The 26,820-nt window shown below is 44.0% G+C and overlaps 2 long non-coding RNA genes across 2 annotated transcripts in view; one reads left to right on the plus strand and one right to left on the minus strand.

The window, feature by feature from the left end:
- Positions 1 to 26,820, plus strand: part of LOC130284754 (uncharacterized) — a 109,248-nt gene that overhangs the window by 30,286 nt on the left and 52,142 nt on the right. The window contains exon 2 of the long non-coding RNA XR_008847135.1: positions 26,441 to 26,592. This is a non-coding gene — a long non-coding RNA (uncharacterized LOC130284754). The remainder of the gene's footprint in view (positions 1 to 26,440; positions 26,593 to 26,820) is intronic.
- LOC130284753 (uncharacterized) lies at positions 491 to 3,669 on the minus strand. Its single transcript, XR_008847134.1, has 3 exons — positions 3,568 to 3,669; positions 2,740 to 2,939; positions 491 to 619 (listed from the first exon to the last, which is right to left on the minus strand). It is a non-coding gene; the product is annotated as an uncharacterized LOC130284753 (long non-coding RNA).

The following is a 26,820-nucleotide window of genomic DNA, read 5'->3' on the forward strand; positions in this document are numbered from 1 at the left end:
CTCGACTTCTTCTTCATTACCCCAGCCGCTCCCTCCCTCTTCCCCTGCCCCTCCCTTCCTGATTCACCACTCCTTTTATTTTGCTATCTCTGCCCCTTCTCCCCCTTCCTCCCTCACGTTTTCTATTTGCTATCTTGAAGCCCCCCCTTTTTTCTCTCTCTCTCTCTTTCTTTCGCCCTCTATGTTTTCATTGTTGTCCACTCTGCTCACAACTGGACAGGGCTTAATATTATATGTTATTGTTACCATGGTTGGTTTATTAACACCCTGTTTGTGGTCCATCTTTTGGACTATTTGCCTGTTATACTGTGTACTCAGTATCTCCTTTAATAAACTCTACGTTTGAAAAAAAAAAAAATGAAGAATCTGAGCATAAAGCTATAAGCAAGTATTGAATGATATGAAAAAACATTTCTAATACAAATTTTATTTTTATGTGAGAAGATTGAAATACTGCTGTATAGCTTGAACTACCTGAACCAAATCAAATTCTCAGGTCAATTCTTTTTTCCAAGTGCTCCTTAGATGACAAAGTCTTGTTCTGTGAATCTGTTCAATATATTAAAGTTGATTCACTCGGAAAAAAAAAAAAATCAGATCACGGCGTCCTGATACCGCCCTGTACGTGGAAAAATAAAAAAGTTATAGGGGTCAGAAGATGACATTTTTAAACGTATACATTTTCCTGCATGTAGTTAGGATTTTTTCCAGAAGTACGACAAAATGAAACCTATATAAGTAGGGTATCATTTTAACCGTATGGACCTACAGAATAATGATAAGGTGTCATTTTTACCGAAATATGCACTGCATAGAAACGGAAGCCCCCAAAAGTTACAAAATGGCGTTTTTTCTTTGATTTTTGTCGCACAATTATTTTTTTTTCTGTTTCGCCGTGAATTTTTGGGTAAAATGACTAATGTCACTGCAAAGTAGAATTGGTGACGCAAAAAATAAGCCATAATATGGATTTTTAGGTGGAAAATTGAAAGGGTTATGATTTTTAAAAGGTAAGGAGGAAAAAACGAAAGTGCAAAAACTGAAAAACCCTGTGTCCTTAAGGGGTTAAACTAACAGGTCGTTAGTGTACTTTATGATCATGAAGTGCAAGCCCACTAGCCACGTCACGGCCACCTGTAAGTAGCGGGTCCCTAACATCCCTAGCATAAAATGGGGCTGCACTGAGAGGAGACCACCACCGTCGCAACACTAGTGCCCACAGGGGGAACAGTCCACTGGCAGAGCAGCTCCAATGCTGCCCAAACCAGACAGGGGGCCACAGCAGCAATGGATGCCACACAGCACAGCACCAGTGTGAACAGGTGTAAAATCTCACTTACCATGTGCTCCCAGTCAGAGACTGGGAGACTGCCAGAAAGAATAGTGCCTTATGCAGCTTCCCGCAAATTTATATAGGCCTGGGATGAGGGGAAGTGGCGGTGTGCTGACCATGTAAAAACCAAAAAAGAGATAGAAAACACAATTATGGACATTTATCAACGGGTTTAGTCAGGTTTTCTTTACTATAATTGTCGCAAAATTGTCGCAACTGCGACTACGCGATTTTTTTGTGCAACATTTTGACTGGAAAGCGAGAAAAGCAAGTTTTCCAAAAATTAACTAGGTAGTAATAATTTTAAAATGGACTACGGGTAGTCAGGTATTTATTAACTGCGACAGTCGCAACTGTTCAAAAAAGGGTTAAAAATTTACAAAATTTACTCCAGCTCAAACATGGAGCAGAAAAAGCTACTACCAAAGTAAAAAAGGAAAAATTGCTTACGTGAAAGAAAATTATCAACAGGCTGAAACCAGTTGATAAATAAGTCACACATAAGCAAAAAAAAAGTAAGGAAAAAATGACTAAAAAAAAGAATACATAAGCAAACATTGATAAATGTCCCTCAATGTGAATTCAAATAGAGAAAAAACTGACTTGGATGCAAATCTAGAACATGCACGATGATCTAAGGCTTCTTAGCAACATTCTTTAAACTAACAGGTCGTTAGTGTACTTTATGATCATGAAGTGCAAGCCCACTAGCCACGTCATGGCCACCTGTAAGTAGTGGGTCCCTAACATCCCTAGCATAAAATGGCGCAGCACTGAGTGGCGACCACCACCGCCCCAACACCAGTGCCCACAGGAGGAACAGCCCACTGGCAGAGCAGCCCCGTTGCCACCGGAACCAGACCCTGGGCCGCTTACAGCTCACTTACCATGTGCTCCCTGTCAAAGACCTTTGTTAAATCTGACAGGTTTGCTGGGAGAAGAGTCCAACCTTAGAGAAAATAGTTCTGAAATATTTTCCGACATCTTGTTAAAGAGTATCTGTCATTCTAAACTAATTCAGATTATATTCCCTATCTGCTCCCAACACCCCTCCTACCCTTAAACTATTTTTCCTAGCTTTTAAAAGCTCTGTATCATACCTTTTCCCTTTCTCACATTGTGTCAGCGCCTTGCAGGAGAAAGTGGGCGTTCCCCAGCAGGCGCACGCACTTCCTGAGTTTGGTCTCCTGCCAGGCCGGGAAGAGACCAAACTAACTGTTTGACTTGTGCAGGGAACAGAACAGAGCCACCTAGTGGACGTTTTTTCAGTCACATTAAAAACGTATAAATGTTGAGAATTTTAACAGCAAGTAAATAGCAAAGTGTCTAGGAAATACGCTATAAGCTTAACATAATCACCATTACACATCACTACAATCAATAACTGAGGATGCATGATGTCTGACCTGCACTTTACAACCTGCAGAAACGCTGCCAGATCCTTCTGTAATGCAGAATGTTCACACCAGTTTTTACTGCTCATTGATTATTAATGGTCTTTAGTGAATAAACGTGTGTGCCGGTTGTGTAGTCCAGAAGACTAAAGCGTGTAAAGTGACTCAGCAAGGGCCGAGATTGTTTCTTAATGGAAAAATAAGAGAAAGTTCTGTAATAAAAAGACATTAAGTTATCAGTAGCGTTAGTTATACTATTTAAATGACAAGAACAGTCATTATCTGAAACTCTTTCTTTTCATGTTGTGACGGTATTTTTTGTATCAGTATACTTTTTAATCACTATGGTATATTAAAGGGGTACTCCACTGGAATTTTTTTTTTTTAAATCAACTGGTGCCATAAAGTTAAACAGATTTATAAATTACTTCTATTAAAAAATCTTAATCCTTCCAGTACTTATCAGCTACAGTTATGATCCACAGGAAGTTCTTTTCTTTTTGAATCTCCTTTTTGTCTGACCACAGTGCTCTCTGCTGACACCTCTGTCCATTTAGGAACCGTACAGAGTAGGAGCAAATCCCCATAGAAAACTTATCTTGCTCTGGACAGTTCCTAAAATGGACAGAGGTGTCAGCAGAGAGCACTGTGGTCAGGCAGAAAGGAAATTCAAAAAGAAAAGAACTTCCTGTGGATCATAACAGCCGCTGATAAGTACTGGAAAGATTAAGATTTTTTAATAGAAATAATTTGTTTAACTTTCTGGCACCAGTTGATTTAAAAAAAATGTTTTCCAGTGTAGTACCCCTTTAAGTGTCATAAAGTAATGCAAATGCTTACCAAGGATCTGTGCTTGTGTTGGTGGTAAATGACCGTGTCCTGTGTCCTCCATCACACTGCTGGATTATTTTTGAAAACGGGCTACTTCCTGTTTCTTTTGCCTCCCTCAGATTACAATCCCCAGGATCCTTTGTTTCAAGGTGGGAGGTGACTTATTTCTCTCCCACACATCGGTCTCCCCACCCATTGTAGCACAGCACAACCTGACAAACAAGCTGTGGATCTGTGTGATGATGAATGCATCCACATGAGTTCTGGTAACGTCATCAGGGGGCTGGCTTCACACACATCAGATGAAGCATTCAAGTCCCCTTTTAGCACCTGACTTGTGATGTAATGTCTCGGGCCACACATCAAGCTGGGAAAGCTCACAGCAAGCTGAGACAACACTCATTTTGTAGGCTACAGAAAATGAACTTTGGGGAAAAGAAAGACAAAGAAATTTGATACCAGCAACCAAACACAGGTAAGTAAAGTATATTAGTAACTGGACTAACTTTTCTACCCCTGTCTTCCATTCAAAGAACCAAAAATCCTGGAATACTCTTTTAATGTCTAAACCTTGGCTACAAAGTGACTATGGGGGAGATTTATCAAAACCTGTGCAGAGGAAAAGTTGCCCAGTTGCCCATAGAAACCAATCAGATCGCTTCTTTCATTTTTAACAAGGCCTCTGCAAAATGAAAGAAGAAATCTGATTGGTTGCTATGGACAACTGGGCAACTTTTCCTTTGCACAGGTTGTGATAAATCTCCCCCTATATTCCTAAAAGGAAATGTCTAAATTGGGCCCAATTATTAACTTTCCCTTCCCAGTGTCATGTGGCTTATTAGTGGTACAAGGCCTCAGGTGTGAAACTTGGTGTTATCACTCTCACACTCTCTAATACTGGTCACTGTCAAAGAACTCTCTGAGGATCTATGCTCAGCGTCATATCCAGAGGTTTTCTTTGGGAACTTGACATTTGAGTGCTGCCAGTATAAAATGTGAGCCTATTCATGTACACAGTTATGGTATAGGCACTCATACCATACATCTAAGTAGTGCTTTTTATACAGAGGGACACAATAGTTCTCTTTAGTACATGTAGTACACAGGATTTATCCTTTAGAAGGATAACGTCATGAAGACACCATACGCGGGGCCTGTGGAACTGTAGAATAGAACCATCGGAACTGTCTCTGTTGCCCATAGCGACCAATCACAGCAGAGCTTTAATTCTCATACACTTTTCTAGTACAATAAAGCTGCGTTGTGATTGGTTGCTTTTTAACAGTATTAATAAATCTGCCCTATTGCGCTTAAACTTTTTTTTTTCTTACTCGATTGTTTAGTTATTAAATGGGTACTCCGCTGCTCAGCGTTTGAAACAAACTGTTCCGAACGCTGTAGACGGCGCAGGGAGCTCGTGATGTCATAGCCCCGCCCCCTAATGACGTCACATCCTGCCCCCTCTATGCAAGTCTATGGGAGGGGCGTGACGGCCGTCACGCCCCTCCCATAGACTTGCATAGAGGGGGCGGGATGTGACATCATTAGTGGGCAGGGCTATGACCTCACGAGCTCCCGGCGCCGTCTACAGCGTTCGGAACAGTTTGTTTCAAACGCTGAACAGCAGTGTACCCCTTTAAGAAAGGCAATTCGTACAATGACATAATGAACATCCGCGTGACAGTCCACATAGGCTATTATTTTATACTTACGTATGTCCTATTGAATTTCCTTATATTTTGTTTATTTTACTAGTTTATCACGTCTTTTGTCCTTTTTTTTTTAATCTTTGAATATCCTGGCAGACATGCGGAGTATTTATCCAGTAGGCAGGTGCGGGCAGACATGGTGACCATGGTGACAAGCTGTTTACTTCCTACCTGACCCGAGCCCCACATAATGCAATAACCTGAGATAATAAAGACTTCTTTTATGCTTTTTATTTTCTGTCTTCAAAGCCCTTGTTTATTGACTTAAGCGTGTATTATTAGCCGGCTCAGGCAAAAACACGACTAATAGAGATGCCTGATAAAATTATCTCGCTGCCTATTACCTTCTGCGCCAATTCAGCATCTGATGACTGGCGGATCTACAATTACCTGTTATTTTACTCTATCGCTAAAACATGTTTACTATATTGTGTATATTTCACTCAAACAATATTTTGCCCTAAAATTAACCCCTTCAGGACCAAGCCCATTTTGGCCTTAAGGACCAGAGCGTGTTTTGCACATCTGACCACTGTCACTTTAAACATTAATAACTCTGGAATGCTTTTAGTTATCATTCTGATTTTAACATAGTAGTAAAATTTTGTGGTAACTTGCATCCTTTCTTGGTGAAAAATCCGTAAATTTGATGAAAAATTTGAAAATTTTGCATTTTTCTAACATTGAGGCTTTCTGCTTGTAAGGAAAATGTATATTACGAATAAATTTTTTTTTTTGATTCACATATACAATATGCCTACTTTATGATTGCATCATAAAATTGACAAGTTTTTACTTTTGGAAGACACCAGAGGGCTTCAAAGTTCAGCAGCAATTTTCCAATTTTTCACAACATTTTCAAACTCGATATTTTTCAGGGACCAGTTCAGGTTTGGAGTGGATTTGAAGGGTCTTCATATTAGAAATACCCCATAAATTACCCCATTTTAAAAACTGCACCCTCCAAAGTATTCAAAATGACATTCAGTAAGTGTTTTAACCCTTTAGGTGTTTCACAGGAATAGCAGCAAAGTGAAGGAGAAAATTCAAAATCTTAATTTTTTGCACTCACATGTTCTTGTAGACCCAATTTTTGAATGTTTGCAAGGGGTAAAAAGGAGAAAATTTTTACTTGTATTTGTAGCCCAATTTCTCTCGAGTAAGCACATACCTCATATGTCTATGTAAAGTGTTCGGCGGGCGAAGTAGAGGGCTCAGAAGGGAGGGAGCGACAAGGGGATTTTGGAGAGTACGTTTTTCTAAAATGGTTTTTGGGGGGCATGTTGCATTTAGGAAGCCCCTATGGTGCCAGAACAGCAAAAAACCACATGGCATACCATTTTGGAAACTAGACCCTTCGGGAAACGTAACAAGGGATAAAGTGAGCCTTAATACACTACAGGTGTTTCATGACTTTTGCAAATGTAAAAAAAAAAATTATAATTTTTACCTAAAATGCTTGTTTTCCCAAAAATTTTACATTTTTAAAAAGGGTAATAGCAGAAAATACCCCTCAAAATGTGAAGCCCAATTTCTCCCGATTCAGAAAACACCCCATATGGGGGTGAAAAGTGCTCTGCTGGCGCACTACAGGTCTCAGAAGAGGAGTGTTCACATTTGGCTTTTTGGAAGCAAATTTTGCTCTGGGGGCATGCCGCATTTAGGAAGCCCCTATGGTGCCAGGACAGCAAAAAAAAAAAACACATGGCATACCATTTTGGAAACTAGACTCCTCGGGGAACGTAACAAGGGGTTAAATGAACCTTTATACCCCACAGGTGTTTCACGACTATTGCATATGTTACCTAAAATGCTTGTTTTCCCAAAAATTTTACATTTTTAAAAAGGGTAAAAGCAGAAAATACCCCCAAAAATTTGTAACACAATTTCTCCCGAGTACGGCAATACCCCATATGTGACCCTAAACTGTTGCCTTGAAATACGACAGGGCTCCAAAGTGAGAGCGCCATATGCATTTGAGGCCTAAATTAGGGACTTGCATAGGGGTGGACATAGGGTATTCTACGCCAGTGATTCCCAAACAGGGTGCCCCCAGCTGTTGTAAAACTCCCAGCATGCCTGGACAGTCAACGGCTGTCCGGCAATACTGGGAGTAGTTGTTTTGCAACAGCAGGAGGCTCCGTTTTGGAAACAGTGGCGTACCAGACGTTTTTCATTTTTATTGGGGAGGGGAGGGGGGCTGTGTAGGGGTATATGTAGTGTTTTTTACTTTTTATTTTATTTTGTGTTAGTGTAGTGTAGTGTTTTTAGGGTACAGGGTTCACAGTAGTTTCTCGCTGGCAGTTTGAGCTGCGGCAGAAAATTTGACGCAGCTCAAACTTGCAGCCGGATACTTACTGTAAACCTCCACCCATGTGAGTGTACCCTGTACATTCACATTGGGGGGGGGGGAACATCCAGCTGTTGCAAAACTACAACTCCCAGCATGCGCTGACAGACTGTACATGCTGAGAGTTTTAGTTTTGCAACAGCTGTAGGCACACTGGTTATGTATCACTGAGTTTGTGACCTATCTCAGTGTTTCACAACCAGTGTGCCTCCAGCTGTTGCAAAACTACAACTCCCAGCATGTACGGTGCATGGTGTACTGGGACTGCTGAGAGTTGTAGTTTGCAACAGCTGGAGGCACACCGGTCGTGAAACACTGAGTTAGGTAAAAAAAAACTCTGAGTTTCACAACCAGTGTGCCTTCAGCTGTTGCAAAACTACAACTCTCAGCATTCACCGACAGCAAACGGGCATGCTGGGAGTTGTAGTTATGTAACCAGCAGATGCACCACTACAACTCCCAGCATGCACTTTAGCTGTTTGTGCAAGCTGGGAGTTGTAGTTATACAACAGCTGAAGGTACACTTTTCCATTGAAAAAATGTGCCTCCAGCTGTTGCAAAACTATAAGTCCCAGCATGCCCATAAGGGAATGCTGGGAGTTGTGGTTGTCTGCCTCCTGCTGTTGCATAACTACAGCTCCCAGCATGCCCTTTTTGCATGCTGGTAGCTGTTGCTAAGCAACAGCAGGAGGCTGTCACTCACCTCCTGCTGCTGCTCCGGGGCACAGGTCAGTCCCTCCCCGCAGCCGCTCCTGGGGCCCCGATCCCAACATTGACGCCGGGGATCGGGGTCCCCAGCTCCCGGGACGCACATCCCGCACCCGCTCACGTCCTCCGGAAGAGGGGCGGAGCGGGTTACAGGAGTGACACCCGCAGCAGGCGCCCTGATTGGTTGGCCGGTAAACCGGCCGACGAATCAGGGTGATCGTGAGGTGGCACCAGTGCCACCTCACCCCTGCTGGCTGCTGGCTATGGCTGGACCAGCCAGTAATTCCGGGTCACCGGGTCACTGGAGACCCGATTGACCCGGAATCGCCGCAGATCGCTGGACTGAATTGTCCAGCGATCTGCGGCCATCGCCGACATGGGAGGGCATAATGACCCCCCTGGGCGATATGCCGCGATGCCTGCTGAACCCTTTCAGCAGGCATCCGGCTCCAGTCCCCAACCGGCTAGCGGTGGGGACCGGAATTCCCACGGGCGTATGGATACGCCCTCGGTCCTTATGGACTCGGAATGCAGGGCGTATCCATACGCCCTATGTTCTGAAGAGGTTAAAATCCTAAATAAATACAAGACCTTCTGTTGCCAACATTATCAAAACTTGTATTAAAGGGGTACTCCGCTTCTCAGCATTTGGAACAAACTGTTCCGAGTGCTGTAGCCGGTCACGCCCCGCCCCCTCAATGCAAGTCTATGGGAGGGGGCGTGACAGTCATCACGCCCCCTCCCATAGACTTGCATTGAGGGGGTGGGACGTGACATCATGAGGGGGCGGGGCTACGACATCACAAGCTCCCTGCGCCAGCTCCAGCATTCGGGAACAGTTTGTTCCAAACTCTGAGCAGCGGAGTACCCCTTTAACGATCCCCGTTTGACTTTGCCATGGAAGGTACTTATTGAGGAGCCTAATAAGGGCCTATTCACATTACAGATTTTCCGAGCGGAATTCTGTTGCACCATCAACACTACGGAATTTCTGACCCCAAACTCTGCCGAAAGAATAAACATGTTTATTCTTGTGTCGGAATCCACTGTGAAATGCATTGCTGTCTATTGAGATGGCGTATTGCGAAGCGGAGAGTCCGTAGTGTGAATGAGTCCAAGGAAATCAGAAAGGCAATGAGAATGATTCATGGGGGAAGAATATGCAAATGAATTGCACTGAGATAACAGAGATGATACATTGTCTCGGAAGAGTGGGAGGAGTCGGGAACTGCTGAGACAACCCCATACTGACAATTAAAGAACTACACAACCTACTGTCTGGGGTATTTAAAGCAAAGGTACACTGAAGCCCGTACGATTTATAATAACACTATATGAGTCAGTTATATATCTTGGGGTGATAGTTTTATGTAGATACAATATTTTGATACCACATTAACCCTTTAAAGGGTTACCCCGCTGCTCCAGCGTTCTGAACATTTTGTTCAGAATGCTCGGAGACGGAGGCCGTGATCATGACGTCACGGCCACACCCCTCGTGGTGACACGCCCCCTCCCATAGAATGCCACGCCCTGAATGGAAAGGGCATGACATAATTAGGGGCGGGCTGTGATGTCATGACCAATGCCACAGGTGTTTGTTTAGAATGCCAGATGCTGCGGGATATCGCGGGGGACACCAGCAGCGGGACCCCCGTGATCAGACATCTTATCCCCTATCCATTGGATAGGGGATAAGATGTCAAGCAGCGGAGTACCCCTTTAATACACCTTTAGTGGAGGCAGTATGTTGTGAACTCAGCCTTTTTTCCCCCTGATTAATTTGAAACTACGTACTAAACTGTTTACACATATTAGAGAGTTAGATATACAGTGATCCCTCAACTTACAATGGCCTCAACTTACAATAGTTTGAACATACAATGGTCTTTTCTGGAACCATTGTAAGTTGAAACCAGACTCAACACACAATGACAATCTGGACAAAGACAGTCCAGATCTGTGAAACTTGTCAATGGCCAAGAGAACTGACCAATCAGAATGGGCAATTTACTGGTAAAACACCTGTATTAGGCTGGGTTCACACTACGTTTTGTCCCATACGGGAGCGCATACGGCAGCAGGGAGCTAAAACCTCGCGCTCCCGTATGGGACCGTATGCGCTCCCGTATGCCATTCACTTCAATGAGCCGACCGGAGTGAAACGTTCGGTCCGGTCGGCTCATTTTTGCGCCGTATGCGCTTTTACAACCGGACCTAAAACTGTGGTCAACCACGGTTTTAGGTCCGGTTGTAAAAGCGCATACGGCGCAAAAATGAGCTGACCGGACCGAACGTTTCACTCCGGTCGGCTCATTGAAATGAATGACATACGGGAGCGCATACGGTGACATACGGGAGCGCGAGGTTTTAGCTCCCCCCTGCCGTATGCGCTCCCGTATGGGACAAAACGTAGTGTGAACCCAGCCTTACCGTGTTTCTCAGAAAATAAGACCGGGTCTTATATAAATTTTATGGTATGTACCTTGAACAACATGGTGGGCTGTAGCAGTGTGGAGGATGCCGCACCACCCCATCTTCCACACTGCCACAGCCCCCATCCTCCACAGTCTTGCAGCCCCCCCCCATCCTCCACACTCCTACAGCCCCCATCCTCCACACTCCTACAGCCCCCCATCTTCCCCTTCCCCCATCGTCCTCCACACTCCTACAGTGCCCCCCACCCCTCTGCCATAATAAACTACGGTTCACATTTCATCCCCAGCGGAGACCAGCACTTCCCCACCTTCATACGGTAGTGTCCGCAACTTGTACTGTACGGAATCTGCAGCTCTCTGCGGCAGCGGGATCTCCTTCTGTTGCTTAGCAGCCGGGGGCAGGGACACATCCGTGACACCGGCCGTGCATTCGCACGACAGCGTCCCTGCCCCGGCTCAATTACGGTAACTTGCCGCGGGACCAGCCAAGGGGGGTTGGGAAGTCTGCGGGCATTACTGGTGGCCGCGGTCCGGGTCTGCCAGTTGATTACCCCTGGCCTAGGACTTATTTTCAGGGTAGGTCTTATATTGCAGCCCACTCTGATAATCCTGCTAGGGCTTACTTTCGGGGTAGGGTTTATTTTCGGGGAAACAGGGTACTGAAGCGTATGCACTGACTAATGTCTGGTAGCGCCCCCTACAGAACAGAGAGGTATTAAATGCTCTGTACTCTTTACCTGTGCCAGGGTTACCTGCTCCTTTGGACACCAGGTGAGGGCGGCTCCATGTTACTTTTTTAGGACATTGCGTGTTCTGTACAGGACCCTGAAGAAGCTCCTGTCCTCTACATAGACCAGTGTTTCCAAAGCAGCGTGCCCACAGCTGTTGCAAAACTACAACTCCCAGCTTGCCCGGACAGCCACAGGCTGTCCGGGCACGCTGGGAGTTGTAGCTTTGCAACAGCTGGAGGCACCCTGGTTGGAAAACACTGAAATAGACAGTGATTTACATCTCCCAGCAGATCTTTATTACTTTTATATGTAAGGATTTGCTTTATCTCTATTAGGTATCTACTTATTTTTCTTTAAGTCTCACTTTTTCCTATTTTTGGTTGGCATTTTGGGGCTTTAGAACCAATTGCGAGGTTTCCATTGAGTTCTGGTCTCAACATACAATGGTTTCAACCTACAATGGTCGTCCTGGAGCCAATTAATATTGTAACTTGAGGGACCACTGTACTTTGCAAACTTGTACATAGGTCTCTGCACACAGAATGATGAAATAGTGTTTTGTTTTGGAATATGAATGGAAGAAACAAAGCGTGAACATGCCCTAAGGGTTAAATAGTTAAGCAGATCTACTCCGCAGGCAAAACGAAAAAACATTTCCCACATCTCTCTGCAGCGAGTCCCATTCCACCTCCGATTTCTGTACATTTCCTGTGAACATGAAGACGTGTGACGGGGTCATTGTCATAACAATGTCAGTATAAGTGACACCATCTCAGACGAAAACACAGGAGAGCTGTAATTTAAGGCAACAACATCTCGGCACGACTAATACTGGTAATATTTCCTAAATAATGAAAGGATAGAGCCCCCCACCCACCCCACCCCCATTCTTTACACCTGTAATAGGATACAGAGTATAACTTATTATTAATCGAGATATCATGTCGACCAGCAGGGTAGGAGTCTTAAAGGGGTACTCCGGTGGAAAAGCTTTTTTTTTTTTTAAATCAACTGGTTTGTAAATTACCGTACTTCAATTAAAAATGTTTAATCCTTCCAGTACTTATTAGCTGCTGAATACTACAGAGGAAATTCTTTTCTTTTTGGAACACACAGCTCTCTGCTGACATCACGAGCACAGTGCTCTCTGCTGACACCTCTGTCCAATTTAAGAACTGTCCAGAGTAGGAGAAAATCCCCGAAGAAAACATATGCTGCTCTGGACAGTTCCAAAAATGGACAGAGATGTCAGCAGAGATCTCTGTGTTCCAAAAAGAAAAGAATATCCTCTGTAGTATTCAGCAGCTATTAAGTACTGGAAGGATTTAAAAAAAAAAAAAAAAAATTAATAGAAGTAATTTAGAAATCTTTGAAAGAACTCCGTCCGGCACCAAGGTATGAGGTAAAAAGGCTTGTCTTTATTTATTCCACAGCAGGACACATACAGATAAAGATGTCTGACGCGTTTCGCCCTTTGCAGGGCTTAATCGTAGACTAACATTTTAGTCTACGATTAAGCCCTGCAAAGGGCGAAACCCGTCAGACATCTTTATCTGTATGTGCTCTGCTGTGGAATAAATAAAGACAAGCCTTTTACCTCATACCTTGGTGCCGGTCGGAGTTCTTTCAAGTATAAGGAGTTGCCGGAGGCGGTGCCGGCTGTCCGCAGCACAGGTGCAGGAGGTGTCCGGAGCTGGTGAGAGCGGTGTCCATATTCCTTTAATTTATAAATCTGTTTAACTTTCTGACACCAAAAAAAACAAAATGTTTCCACCGGAGAACCCCTTTAATGTAACAATAGGAGACTGACTCTTCCTCTTGTCACTTGTTTGTTCTTTTTTCGAAATGTAATTGTGTGCAGCTCCTGACAACTCCATAATGAGATAATAATGACTAATACATTAATTAATATTTTATTTCCATTAAATTTAATTGACTTCACACTTCTGCAAAGAAGATTCTACATGTCTCCTCCCTTGGAGCCCATTATGACATATGAAGTTGGTGTAATTAAAATAGGGGAAAAATCAAGGCCCAAAATAACAGAGTTATACATGATTGATGAGCAGGGTAAGGGTATGTGCACACGGCGGAATGTCTGCAATTCCGCAGAAATTCTGTTCAGCAAAACTTGCCGAACGGAATTGCGGAATTCCGGTGGAATTCTGGCAGAATTGTGGAGGAATTTCTGTATTCTCAGAACACAGAGTTCCGCCAAAATTCAAGTCCCATTGATTTCAAAGGGATTCCTCCACGGAATTCTGCAAAATATAAGCGTGGTCTTATATTTTTACACAATGCCGAAGGAAGAATTTCCGCAGTGGAATGCCTGCCACAGAAATTCTGCTGTCTGAATGGAACAGCGGAATCCCATTCAAATCATTAGACAGTGCTTTATTGTTTTGGATGGGATTCTGCTGCACTGTACACACCTCGGTAGCAGAACATCTGACGCGGATCCGGATTCTGATGAAGGAATCAACATGTTTAGAGCACCGCTTGATGATGGCGCCGCCTGTGGTCACAGTTTTTTTTTTTTTGTGTGAAGCTGTATGTACAACACTGCTGCACTGCCGGCTATCAGGGGTGCAGCACTGTCACATCACATACACAGTAATTATTATATATATTTTATATGATGTGACAGTGCTGCGCTCCGGCACGCTCCTCCTCGGCTGGGATTATGCAGGGCGCCTGCAGGACCGGCATGTTTGCCCCTCCCTCCCCTGTCCTGGCCTGCTAGATGCTTAAAGGGGTACTCTGGCCCCAAGAGATCTTATTCCCTATCCAAAGGATAGGGGATAAGATGTCTGATCATGGGGGTCCCGCCGCTGGGGACCCCTGCAATGTAGCATGCAGCACCCACCTGGAAGCGCTGGAGGCTCTCAGTGTTATGCCTCCCGACCACGTCACGACTCCGCCCCGTGTGATGTCACACCCCGCCCCCTCAATGCAAGTCTATGGGAGGGGGCGTGACGGCCGTCACGCCCCCTCCCATAGACCTGCATTGAGTGCTTACATTTGGGTGCTGCATGCTAGATTGCGGGGGTCCCCAGCGATCAGACATCTTATCCCCTATCCTTTGGATAGGGGATAAGATGTCTTGGGGCCGGAGTACCCCTTTAAGGTAAGGGACCTTTGATGATGTCACCATTCAGTGACCATTTATATTTTGGGGGGCGGGGCTCAGCCATGCAGGATAGGAGAAATGTGGCTGAAGGACCTTTGGTGATGCTGTGAAGGAGGCGGGGCTATGATGAAGTGGAGGTCACATGTCTCCTGCAGACTGTCACTGCTGTTGTGCTGTGTGTGAAGAAATCTGCACCTCAGTTTCACGCCAGTAGTAGTAGGAGGTTTGTTAGGCTGGGTTCACTTTACGATTTGACGATATGGTCACTGGATGCGGCGGGGGTGAGTGAAAACGAGGCACTCCCGTATCCCAGCCAGAACCGAAGTCAGATGGTAATCCGGTGATCGTATCGTCAAATCGTAGTGTGAACCCAGCCAGCCTTACAGTGTGTCAGCTCAGTTTCACCCCAGTAGTAGTAGGAGGTTTGTTACAGTGTGTCACCCCAGCAGTAAAGTGATTACATGACGAGGAAGTTTGTTACAGTGTGTCACCCCAGTAGTAAGGAGATTACATTAGGAGGGGGTTTGTTACAGTGTGTCACCCCAGTAGTAAGGAGATTACACGAGGAGGAGGTTCGTTACAGTGTGTCACCCCAGTAGTAAGGAGATTACATGAGGAGATGGTTTGTTACAGTGTGTCACCCCAGTAGTAAGGAGATTACATGAGGAGAAAGTTTGTTACAGTGTGTCACCCCAGTAGTAAGGAGATTACATGAGGAGGGAGTTTGTTACAGTGTGTCATCCCAGTAGTAAGGGGAGAAGAATAGTGGAATCCTGGTTCCACGAAGAAGCGGTGCTTAGGTAGCGCTCGTTTCCAGCGGGAGACGAAAGATTGTAGTCCACGAACAGCTAAAGGGTCAAAAGCCAGAAAGTCCGTCCGGTGAGCTGAATGCTTTTTTCAGCCTGCCAGCTTTCCGTGTCCCGATCCGCTGACTGCCGGGGAAAGCGTCGGCCGCTCCGTCCAGCACTTATATATACAGCGATTCTATATAAGTGCTGGACGGAGCGGCCGACGCTTTCCCCGGCAGTCAGCGGATCGGGACACGGAAAGCTGGCAGGCTGAAAAAAGCATTCAGCTCACCGGACGGACTTTCTGGCTTTTGACCCTTTAGCTGTTCGTGGACTACAATCTTTCGTCTCCCGCTGGAAACGAGCGCTACCTAAGCACCGCTTCTTCGTGGAACCAGGATTCCACTATTCTTCTCCCCATATCAGACGTCCAGGACCAGTTCCCGAGACGAACGGGTGCCCAGCAGCTCTTCCACCGCTACCTCCCAGGGATCTGGGGAATAAGCCTTCAACGGTGTTGTGTCTGTAACACAACACCCCCAGGTGAGCGCAGCAGTCCTTGTTTACCTGTGTATCTCCCATACATACAGAATCATGGCACATTAGTGCGCTCTCTTTTCTGTTTCCTCTTTTTTTACATATCATCCCAGTAGTAAGGTGATTACATGATGAGGAGGTTTGTTACAGTGTGTCACCCCAGTAGTAAGGAGATTACATGAGGAGGGAGTTTGTTACAGTGTGTCACCCCAGTAGTAAGGAGATCACATGAGGAGGGAGTTTGTTACAGTGTGTCATCCCATTAGTAAGGTGATTACATGATGAGGGAGTCTGTTACAGTGTGTCACCACAGTAGTAAGATGATTACATGTGCAGGGGGTTTGTTACAGTGTGTCACGCTAGTAGTAAGGTGATTACATGAGGAGGAGGTTTGTTACAGTGTGTCATCCCGGTAGTAAGGTGATTACATGATGAGGGAGTCTGTTTCAGTGTGTCATCACAGTAGTAAGATGAATACATGAGCAGGGGGTTTGTTACAGTGTGTCACGCTAGTAGTAAGGTGATTACATGAGGAGGAAAGCCACAAGACGTAAAAGAATTGTCGCCCTTGTGAATGCTCCCGCCTTACCTGTTCCACCGCTCCCCTCTGTACTATGTCTATCCACCTTACTGTGCAATAAAGACAAAGCAATCTAAAGAGGACTGAGTTGGTGATTGCTCAATTCTTGTGCTACTACCCAAGTGGATATATTATGTGCTTATACCTGTAGCACCACCCAAGTTGATCATTATCAATGGAGATTGTCGTGTTGGCCTGAATTGGTGTTTAGCGCAACCAAGGCTTGTAGGACCATGGTGCCTGAGAGTCCTGTTTCTCTTTTTGTGTGGTTTGTTACAGGGTGTCACCCCAGTAGTGAGGTGGGGTGTGTCAAAGGGCAGAGCCAATGGGCGGAGTCAAGGGGGCGGCAAAATTGCTTTTGCCTAGGGTGGCAAAAATACTTGTCAAAAGTACAAGTTCTTCATGCTTTGGCATTGTCTGACCAGTGGTAGAATAATATCCAGCATGCCAACCTTGGCTAAAAACCCTTATTCTTTATTCTTCCAATGTAATTATATAAAAAGGTTTCATTTCTACATTGGAATTTGAATTTTTAACCAAGGTTGGCATGCTGGATATTTCTCTACTGTTGAATTACGTTGCTTGCAAACCCACATGTTGTTTTCCTTCCATCGCTTTTACGGGCTACAGAATGCTTGTATCATCTGGAACCTCTCACATTTTTCGTTACCAGGCGTGCGGTCAGTATTGACTAACCAGATGAAAAAGTGTCCAAAGTTGAATTGTTCGTGATAACATATACCCATGCTCTTCCTCTCAGTTACCTTGGCACACATGACATCTCAAAAAATCATGAGCGGTTGTTAGAACTTGTCCATAGCAATCCCACTATTTCATTAACTATTTTAATAACATTTATGAAGGCAGTTCTCAGATATCATGGCAGGATAAGGCTTTCCCCATTTATTGACATGAGTAATGTGACAATAGCTTGCAAGGCTTACAGGGGTTGTATTATATTTCAGAGGATTCTGGGTTACCGGGGTGGATCCTTCTTTAGGACAGGCATGGGCAACATTCGGCACTGCAGATGTTTTGGACTACGTCTCCCATGATGCTTTGTCAGCATTTTGGCTGTAAAAGCATCATGGGAGATGTAGTCCAAAACATCTGCAGTGCCGAAGGTTGCCTACGCCTGCTTTAGGAGCTTCACCTTTTGGCCAGAGTAGAGAAAGGCTACAAAGAGTCTCTCTGCTGTGATGGGCCTACACGGGTTGGCTTACTGTGATGCAGATAGAGGTTTACTCACGGCTTTGGTGCATGATACCATATGCATAGGGTCTACACTGAACTTCAATAAGCTGTCAACCACACTGCATTAACTCAGACCGTAGGTCACTGAAGACATTAGTGTGTGCAGAAGAGTCCTTGTTCAACTTTCTCCTCCTCTGGCTAGTGGATCCTTTTTGAAGTTTGATTGTGAAATATTATGCTCTCACAGTGGAGATGACCTTTCGAGTGCAATCTTTACAAGTCTGTGCAACCCAGGTCTATCTAAGGTTAGGTCAAACCTGCAACTGTAACAAGACTAGTGACTTGCTTGAAGCAGGCTTTGACTTGAACAGGTTACAAGACACTGAAGAGGCTTAAATTTATTCCAGTAGGTACACTTAAAAGGGGTACTCCACCCCTAGGCATCTTATACCCTATACAAAGGATAGGGGATAAGATGTCTGATCACGGGGGTCCCCAGCGGCATTCATTTAGAAAATTGGGGGCACGTCACGGTCATGCTTTGCTCATGACGTCACGGCCAAGTCCCCTCAATGCAAGTCTATGGGAGGGGGCTTGATATCCGTCACGCCCCCTCCCATAGACTTGCATTGAGGGGGCGTGGCCATGACGTCACGAGCCTCAAAAATATTGTTAAATAAAAAGCTGTTACAAAGTTTGTAATGTATCTTAAAAAACAACAACATACAATTGGTACAGTCCATGGTAGTTTTAAGCTACTTTACAATCCTTAGGCTAGGTTCACACTGCAGAATTTCTGGGCAGAATTTGTTCCGGAGATTGAGCAAGCGGCGCTAGGACCAAGCAGACTGCATTGCTGCCCCCATAGACGGCAATGCATTTCTGGGTGGATCTGCTCAGAAATGCATTGCCATCTATGGGGAGGGCAATGTAGTCTGCGCGGTCCTAGTGCCGCCGGCTCGATCTCTGGCAGAAATTCTGCCCATAAATTCCACAATGTGAACCTAGCCTTAGGGTCTCTTCACACGGCAGAATTTCCACTTGCGGAATTCCGCCTTAAATTAAAGCCCATAGACTTCTATGGGATACCGCACTCCCATTCACACTTCTGTATTTCCTTTTGCGGAATTCCACAAGCGGAAATTCGGAAGTGTGAATGGGAGTGCGGATTCCCATAAAAGTCTATGGGCTATAATTTGAGGCGGAATTCTGCCATGTGAATAGACCCTTAGAGCAGAGAGAATTGTAGGGCACTATTATTTGATTATGTTATCTATTGCACTTTTGCTTGACTTGTATGCGGCCTTTCAATAATATTATTTAGGCAATTGTACATGGCATTATCCAGGCTGGCCCCACCAGTGTTTTGTTTATTATGTATGCATTGATTTGAATGTTTTGTTGTTAATTATATAAAACTTTAGATTAGAAATTATTAAAGATTTTTTGTAGAAAATTGTGTAATTACATAACATTCCTTCCCCTCCTCCCATATGGGTTGTGAGACTGAACCATGGGTTGCCTCTTCATAATGAATGGTATAAATTTAGCTTGAATTGATATTCATGCCATAGAGACTAATTGCAGTTATCCGCGCCTTGCTTATTTGCTTCCATTTATAGGTATTGCATAAAAAGGTATCATTATTTTCGGCACATACGGCGTATAGGAGGAAAATCAGTGTTTACAGAAATGTCTTATTACTGTTTGGATTATTTTTTATGTAGAAATTTAATGTTTTGCTGAAATACTAGAGAATTGATGAATTTAGTTGTTTTTTGATTCAGAAAATTACTGTTTAGAATTGTTGTTACTGAGCTTGTGTAGCAAGCAATGTGAGCAAGCGAAACTGCAGTCTAAATCATGGGGGATTGGGCAGGTTGTGTGTTGTATTACAGCTCAGTTCCATTAAAGCGAATATGGCCGACCAGAGGATAGGTGTGGCATTGTTTCTAGAACAAAGCGGATATATATATATATATATATATATATATATATATATAAAAGAAAAAAAAGAGGGCACAGTCACTAACGAGCGCACCTGGAGAGCAACTAGTGCAACAGGTCCCAGTAATGTCCAGTGGCCATAGCTGGAAATAAAGAACTGACAGGGTGCTAAGTCATAAAAAAAGGCAAGGCTAAAATCCAACAAGTAGAAAAAAGTACACTTGCACTCACCGTCCTTGTAGCAAGTAAATTCACGGGTCCTCCGTGCGGCAGGGAGACATTAGATGCGAGCGCTCATAGGCTAACAGCTGTTTTTGCATACAGCCGTGTGCTTCTTCTGACCTTCTAGGGTCCTCCGTGCGGCAGGGAGACATTAGATGCGAGCGCTCATAGGCTAACAGCTGTTTTTGCATACAGCCGTGTGCTTCTTCTGACCTTCTAGGGTCCTCCGTGCGGCAGGGAGACATTAGATGCGAGCGCTCGGAGGCTAACAGCCGTTTTCGCACACAGCCGTGTGCTTCTTCCAGCCTCCAAGGGTCCTCCATGCGGCAGGGAGACATTAGATGCGAGCGCTCAGAGGCTAACAGCCGTTTTCGCATACAGCCGTGTGCTTCTTCCGGCCTCCTAGGGTCCTCTGTACGGCAGGGAGATATTAGATGCGAACGCTCAGAGGCTAACAGCCGTTTTCGCACACAACCATGTGCTTCTTCCAGCCTCCTCGCATCTAATGTCTCCCTACCGCACGGAGGACCCGTGAATTTACTTGCTACGAGGACGATGAGTGCAAGCGTACTTTTTCCTACTTGTTGGATATATATATATATATATATATATATATATATATATATATATATACTATTTTTTAACCCCTCAAAGCTAATGTTCTTGTTCTGTGTGAGATAAGTTGCTACCAGTGTCTGTAATTGGATTGTCTCCCCCTTCCCATAAAAATAACTGCTTGGCCAAGTCTACTTGTTGTCAGAGTATTCAGCCAACAGCTGTTTTAAGTGTATAGGTAACTTCACAGAATCTAGAGTAACAGGGACTCCTGTCTTATGACAGGAGTCCCTGTTGCTGTACCAACACAAATCTGCTGTTAAATTCCAAAACAAAGCAGACCACTGATCCAAGTGATTTCTATTAAAACAAATTATGGGAGGTTCTATCATCTCAAATGCCTTATAATGGGTCCTTTTTGCTCATTTTACTTACATGTTATTGATTTGAAGGAGGAGAGGTAGCATATTCTCCTACATGCATGGGAGCCAAGCACCTCCTGATAGAGTTGGACCATCTGCAGGATAAGAAGAAGAAATCTCCCTCCTGCATATGCCACTCAGAAAGCAAGGGATGGATCATGGGGGCTTTAGTGGCTTTGGTGCTGGAGGAGTTCTCCCTCAGGTGAACCATACAGAGGAATGCCAATGAGGAAGAAGGTGGCACATATAATGGCTGTAGGGAAGCTATGCATGTAGGAGAGTAGGGAGTCTCCTTCCCCACTAGATTAGCTATAAAAAAAAGTATCCCGAAAAATACTGCTGTGTGGTAGGTGCTGACACATCCTCAGGAGGCCGCCTCAGAACCAAGAGAGAGGGACAGTGGCACTTGGACCTGCAGATGATGGGCCGCTGGCCCTACTAATGGGTGTCCAGGACCCATGTGGCTAAGTGAGGCTACCCACAGAAAGGCTGAGACACATCATTTAGGGTCAGCAAGGAAGTGAGTAAATGAGAGTCCATGAGTAACACTGAACCCAACAGACTGCATGCAGAGAAGACCACCACTCTGGATGGTCTATTTTTGTGTTGCCCTTGTGCTAGGACTGTTAAAGGGGTACTCCGCTAGAAAACCTTTTTTTTTTTTTTAAATCAACTGATGCCAGAAAGTTAAACAGATTTGTAAATAACTTCCATTAAAAAATCTTAAAGGGGTACTCCGGTGAAAACCTTTTTTCTTTTAAATCAACTGGTGGCAGAAAGTTAAACATATTTCTAAATTACTTCTATTAAAAAATCTTAATCCTTCCAGTACTTATTAGCTGCTGAATGCTACAGAGGAAATTCCTTTCTTTTTGGAACACTGATGACATCACGAGCACAGTGCTCTCTGCTGACGTCTCTATCCATTTTAGCAACCATGCATAGCAGATAATAAATAAAGCGTTATTATTATTATAATAACGTCAGCAGAGAGAACTGTGGTCGTGATGTCATCAGAGAGCATTCCAAAAAGAAAAGAATTTCCTCTGTAGCATTCAGCAGCTAATAAGTACAGGAAGGATTAAGATTTTTTAATAGAAGTAATTTACAAATATGTTTAACTTTCTGCCACCAGTTGATTTAAAAGAAAAAAGGTTTTCACCGGAGTACCCCTTTAATCCTTCCAGTATGTATCAGCTGCTGTATGCTCCACAGGAAGTTCTTTTCTTTTTGAATTTCCTCTCTGTCTGACCACAGTGCTCTCTGCCGACACCTCTGTCCATGTCAGGAACTGTCCAGAGCAGGAGAGGTTTGCTATGGGGATTTGCTTCTTCTCTGGACAGTTCCTGACATAGACAGAAAAGAAATTCAAAAAGAAAAGAAATTCCTTTGGAGCATACAGCAGCTGATAAGTACTGGAAGGATCAAGATTTTTTAAATAGAAGTAATTTACAAATCTGTTTATAAATCTGGCACAAGTTGATTTAAAAAAAAATGTTTTCTAGCGGTGTACTCCTTTTTAAGGTGGAGCGCTGCACTTCTCCATGTTTTCTAGGTTCATGTGGAGAGACTCTACAAGTGTGAATGTATATTTCAGTTTTTTCCAACTAAAGTGCCTCCAGCTGTTGCAAAACTACAACTCCCAGTATGCCCGGACAGCCTTTGGCTGTCCGGGCATGCTGGGAGTTGTAGTTTTGCAAACAGCTGGAGGCACACTGGTTGGGAAACACTGATATATATATATATATATATATATATATATATATATATTTATATATATATACTGGGAGGAAAAAAAGTGTGGGAATTCACTCAAGATTATCACTGAAGGACTTGTCCTGCTAATGGGAACGGTGTTCTTGCTCTGGAAAAAGTGCAGGAACTTGGTTCCCACCCGTTCCCGTAGTACTTGAGCCCTGTGGGATGTATAGTAAAGGATTTTAGGTGCATGCAGTATACATCACATGGCTGTCTGCATTTATTTTCCTGCCATCCCGAATCTGTCTAGTCTCTCGTGTTTTACACAAATACAAAGTGTTTCTTTTTAATATTTAATGGCTTTGATGACTAATGATCAATAGCAACGCCATCATTAGCAGCAAAGTGCCGTATAGCTAGAAAGCTCAAAACATTTCATTTTATTTGCAGATACTCGGTATTATTGCAGATATCACGTAAAGTGTCTGCTTTCACAAGCTTGTAGCATAGTATATGTAAAGAGCAGGGGTGTAAATATGGGGGTGCAGAAAAGAACTTCCTGTGGAGTATACAACAGCTGATAAGTACTGGAAGGATTAAGATTTTTTGTGGTGTCTGGGGTGTTGCAATGATATTACAGGGTCTGGTGGTATTAACCCTTACTTGTAGTGATGCCAGGGTGAGGTTTGCTTAGTATTAGAAGTCCTTCCGCCAACTGGCCCACAAGCGGCAGGGATAGTAAATGGAATGTCCACAGCAGAATTTATGAGAACCGGAAACTTTTACTTGAACTTTCATGCAATAGTCTTTACAAGTATACAGTGTCTCTCCAGGTAACCGGGATGCAGGTTCCTCACAGGCTTTGCTGGGATGGATAGTCTTTAGCTTTAAGCAGGCCACCGTGCTACTAATTATAAGATTTGAGTGGGATAGTAGTCACACAGGATTTATAGGTTGAGCTTTATAACTCACAGTTTTAGTGGCTGCTGGTCCTTTAGGCTTTGGCCTAGTTGAGATGAATGAAGATATGCTGATTGTGCTTGGCTTAAAGGGGTACTCCGGTGAAAACCTTTTTTCTTTTAAAACAACTGGTGGCAGAAAGTTAAACATATTTGTAAATTACTTCTATTAAAAAATCTTAATCCTTCCAGTACTTATTAGCTGCTGAATGCTACAGAGTAAATTCTTTTCTTTTTGGATGACATCACGAGCACAGTGCTCTCTGCTGACGTTATTATAATAATAATTATAATGCTTTATTTATTGTTGTCCTTAGTGGGATTTGAACTCAAGTCTCCAGCACTGCAAGGCAGCAGTGCTAACCACTGAGCCACCATGCTGCCCTTAGCATACATCTGCTATGCATGGTTGCTAAAATTGACAGAGATGTCAGCAGAGAGCACTGTGTTCGTGATGTCATCAGTGTGCCAAAAAGAAAGGAATTTCCTCTGTAGCATTCAGCAGCTAATAAGTACTGGAAGGAGTAAGATTTTTTAATAGAAGTAATTTACAAATATGTTTAACTTTCTGCCACCAGTTGATTTAAAAGAAAAAAGGTTTTCACCGGAGTACCCCTTTAATAGTCCAGAACTAAGAGCAGGAACAAGAGAGTGAATTTACAGACTACAACCCATTATATACTAGGGGGGCTGGACTAACCCCATTGGCTGCAAAGCCTGTAAGTCCTGAACCCAGAGAACTCTGGGTACATCACATGACCCAGGAAAGGTCCTAAATATCTATACAACTATTATAATTTATCATGTGACCTGGGTAGGTCCTATAAATTTGTACACTATACAAAAATACATTTATATGAGGCGACCAAGGGGCAAACCCTGCAGGAGAGCCCTGTGGAATGGAGGAACTCTAGCTGAGGGGACTTGACACAGGGACAGGACCTGGTCCTGTACTGGGGACACCACATTTTTAAATAGAAGTATGAATTTCTTTTCTGTCTGACCACAGTGCTCTCTGCTGACACCTCTTTCTGTGTCAGGAACTGTTCAGAGTAGGAGCAAATCCCCATAGCAAACTTCTCCTGCTCTGGACAGTTCCTGACATGGGCAGAGGTGTCAGCAGAGAGCACTGTGGTCAGACTGAAAGGAAATGAAAAAGAAAAGGACTTCCTGTGGAAGCAGCTGATACGTACTGGAAGAATTAAGATTTTTTAATAGAAGTAATTTACAAATCTATTTAACTTTCTGGCACCAGTTGATTTAAAAAAAAAAAAAAAAATGTTTTCCAGCGGAGAACCCCTTTAACAGTGGATAAGATGTCTAGGGGCAGAGTACTCCTTTATTGGTCGGCATCCCTTTTAAAACCACTGCTGTCTCAGAAGTTGGAAACGCCTGTGCGAAAGGGTATTGGGCATGGTGAAATTAAAGGAGATGGGAGGGGGGGGGGGTTGAGGTATAATACTACTATCTTTGTTTCTTTGTTCATATTATTGGTATAGCAGTGGGTCCCTTGGGCCCCCTCTGGTATCAGCGCTTGGGTGCAGCTGCTACCTCTGCTTCCCTATGACTACACTCTGCCTCCTTCCATTGTGTACACCTACCTGGTTGTAGAAAATGTATTCAAATACTGTAGATTTTCTCCACAAGGTGAAAATGTCATCAATTACTCAATATTCTACCTTAGTCATCGGACAAAAGTCTCATATAACTCATATAACACAGAATTTTATTACTTCCCACAGTACTAAGGGGCCATTGCCAAACCTTCAGATCTTCCTCCCACCAGGATTCTAGTACAGATCTATGAGGTACATGGCCTCTGACATTTAATTTCCGATCCTCCGGTGGATTTGCCATTGCCTTACACTTGTCCTTCTTGCAGATACAATATCTATCCATATATATATATATATATATATATATATATATATATATATATACACACTCGAGATGTGATTCTGATTGCATTCCTCTTGACAGGGAAGAGTTATCACTATATTGAGCCAATAATTCCTAAGTCCCTTGTAATAACAAAGGAAATCCTCAGCTCAGGACGGGGGTGAGTGGTATTGACCGCAGTCACCTGACTTGTCTCTCTGTGTTCATTTAATTAACCATTTTTTTTTCTTTTCTTTATTTATTTTACCATTTATCTCACTCTTTTTTTTTTAAATCCCAGTTAAAGGGGTACTCCGGTGCTTAGACATCTTATCCCCTATCCAAAGGATAGGGGATAAGATGCCTGATCGCGGGGGTCCCGCCGCTGGGGACCCCCATGATCTTGCATGCCGCACCCCGTTTAAAATCAGTCCCCGGAGCGTGTTTGCTCTGGGTCTGATTACTGTCGATCACGGGCCGGAGCGTTGTGACGTCAAGGTTCCGCCCCGTATGACGTCACGCCCCGCCCCCTTAATGAAAGCCTATGGGAGGGGGCGTGACAGCTGTCACGCGCCCTCCCATAGGCTTGCATTGAGGGGCGGAGCATGACGTCACACATAGGCGGTCCTGTGGTCGCCGGTAATCAGACCCGGAGCGAACATGCTCTGGGGAATGATTTTAACTGGGGTGCCGCGTGCAAGATCACGGGGATCCCCATCAGCGGGACCCCGGCGATCAGGCATCTTATCTCCTATCCTTTGGATAGGGGATAAGATGTCTAAGCACTGGAGTACCCCTTTAAGATTCAATCAGTGATTGACAGATTTGATCCCTAACAAAAAAAAAATATATATAAAAAAATGTGAAAAAAGGTAAATATGAGGGGTCACTTACGAAATATACAGGTTTTTTTTCGTTGTCTATTTAGGAAGACATGTACTGTTCATGTGACTTGTGTTGAGAATTCTATCACAATTTTGGAGGAATATTTTATGCATGATTCAGCTTCATCCTCACTGTCGTATTGTTCTTGCAGGTGTTCTTTACTTTGGACAATCCCTTTTTATTAGAAGGGCAACATGACACTAAGATAATTGTCCTCCTCCTGGAATCCCAAGAGAGCAGCTGTAACCTATGGGGAACCAACAGCAGAACCGATGCAACCACCACTCCAGCAGGACATAGCAGGTTAGACTCTGGCAAACACTGCGAGCTATCAGGATAATGAGACCGGCGGTGGTGCTAGGACAAATCCCAGTAGAGCATCTTAGGCAATATTGCAACAATAGAAACAAAAGAATCCTGCACTCACCGCAGAAGTAAATCTCTCCCAGCTCCTCTTCGGAACCTACGGTGGACGGGAAGGCAGGTCTGGCGTGGGGCGCCTCTGAGGCGCCCCACGCCAGACCTGCCTTC

Source organism: Hyla sarda, chromosome 8, assembly GCF_029499605.1.
Source record: "Hyla sarda isolate aHylSar1 chromosome 8, aHylSar1.hap1, whole genome shotgun sequence".
NCBI classification, from domain to species: domain Eukaryota; kingdom Metazoa; phylum Chordata; class Amphibia; order Anura; family Hylidae; genus Hyla; species Hyla sarda.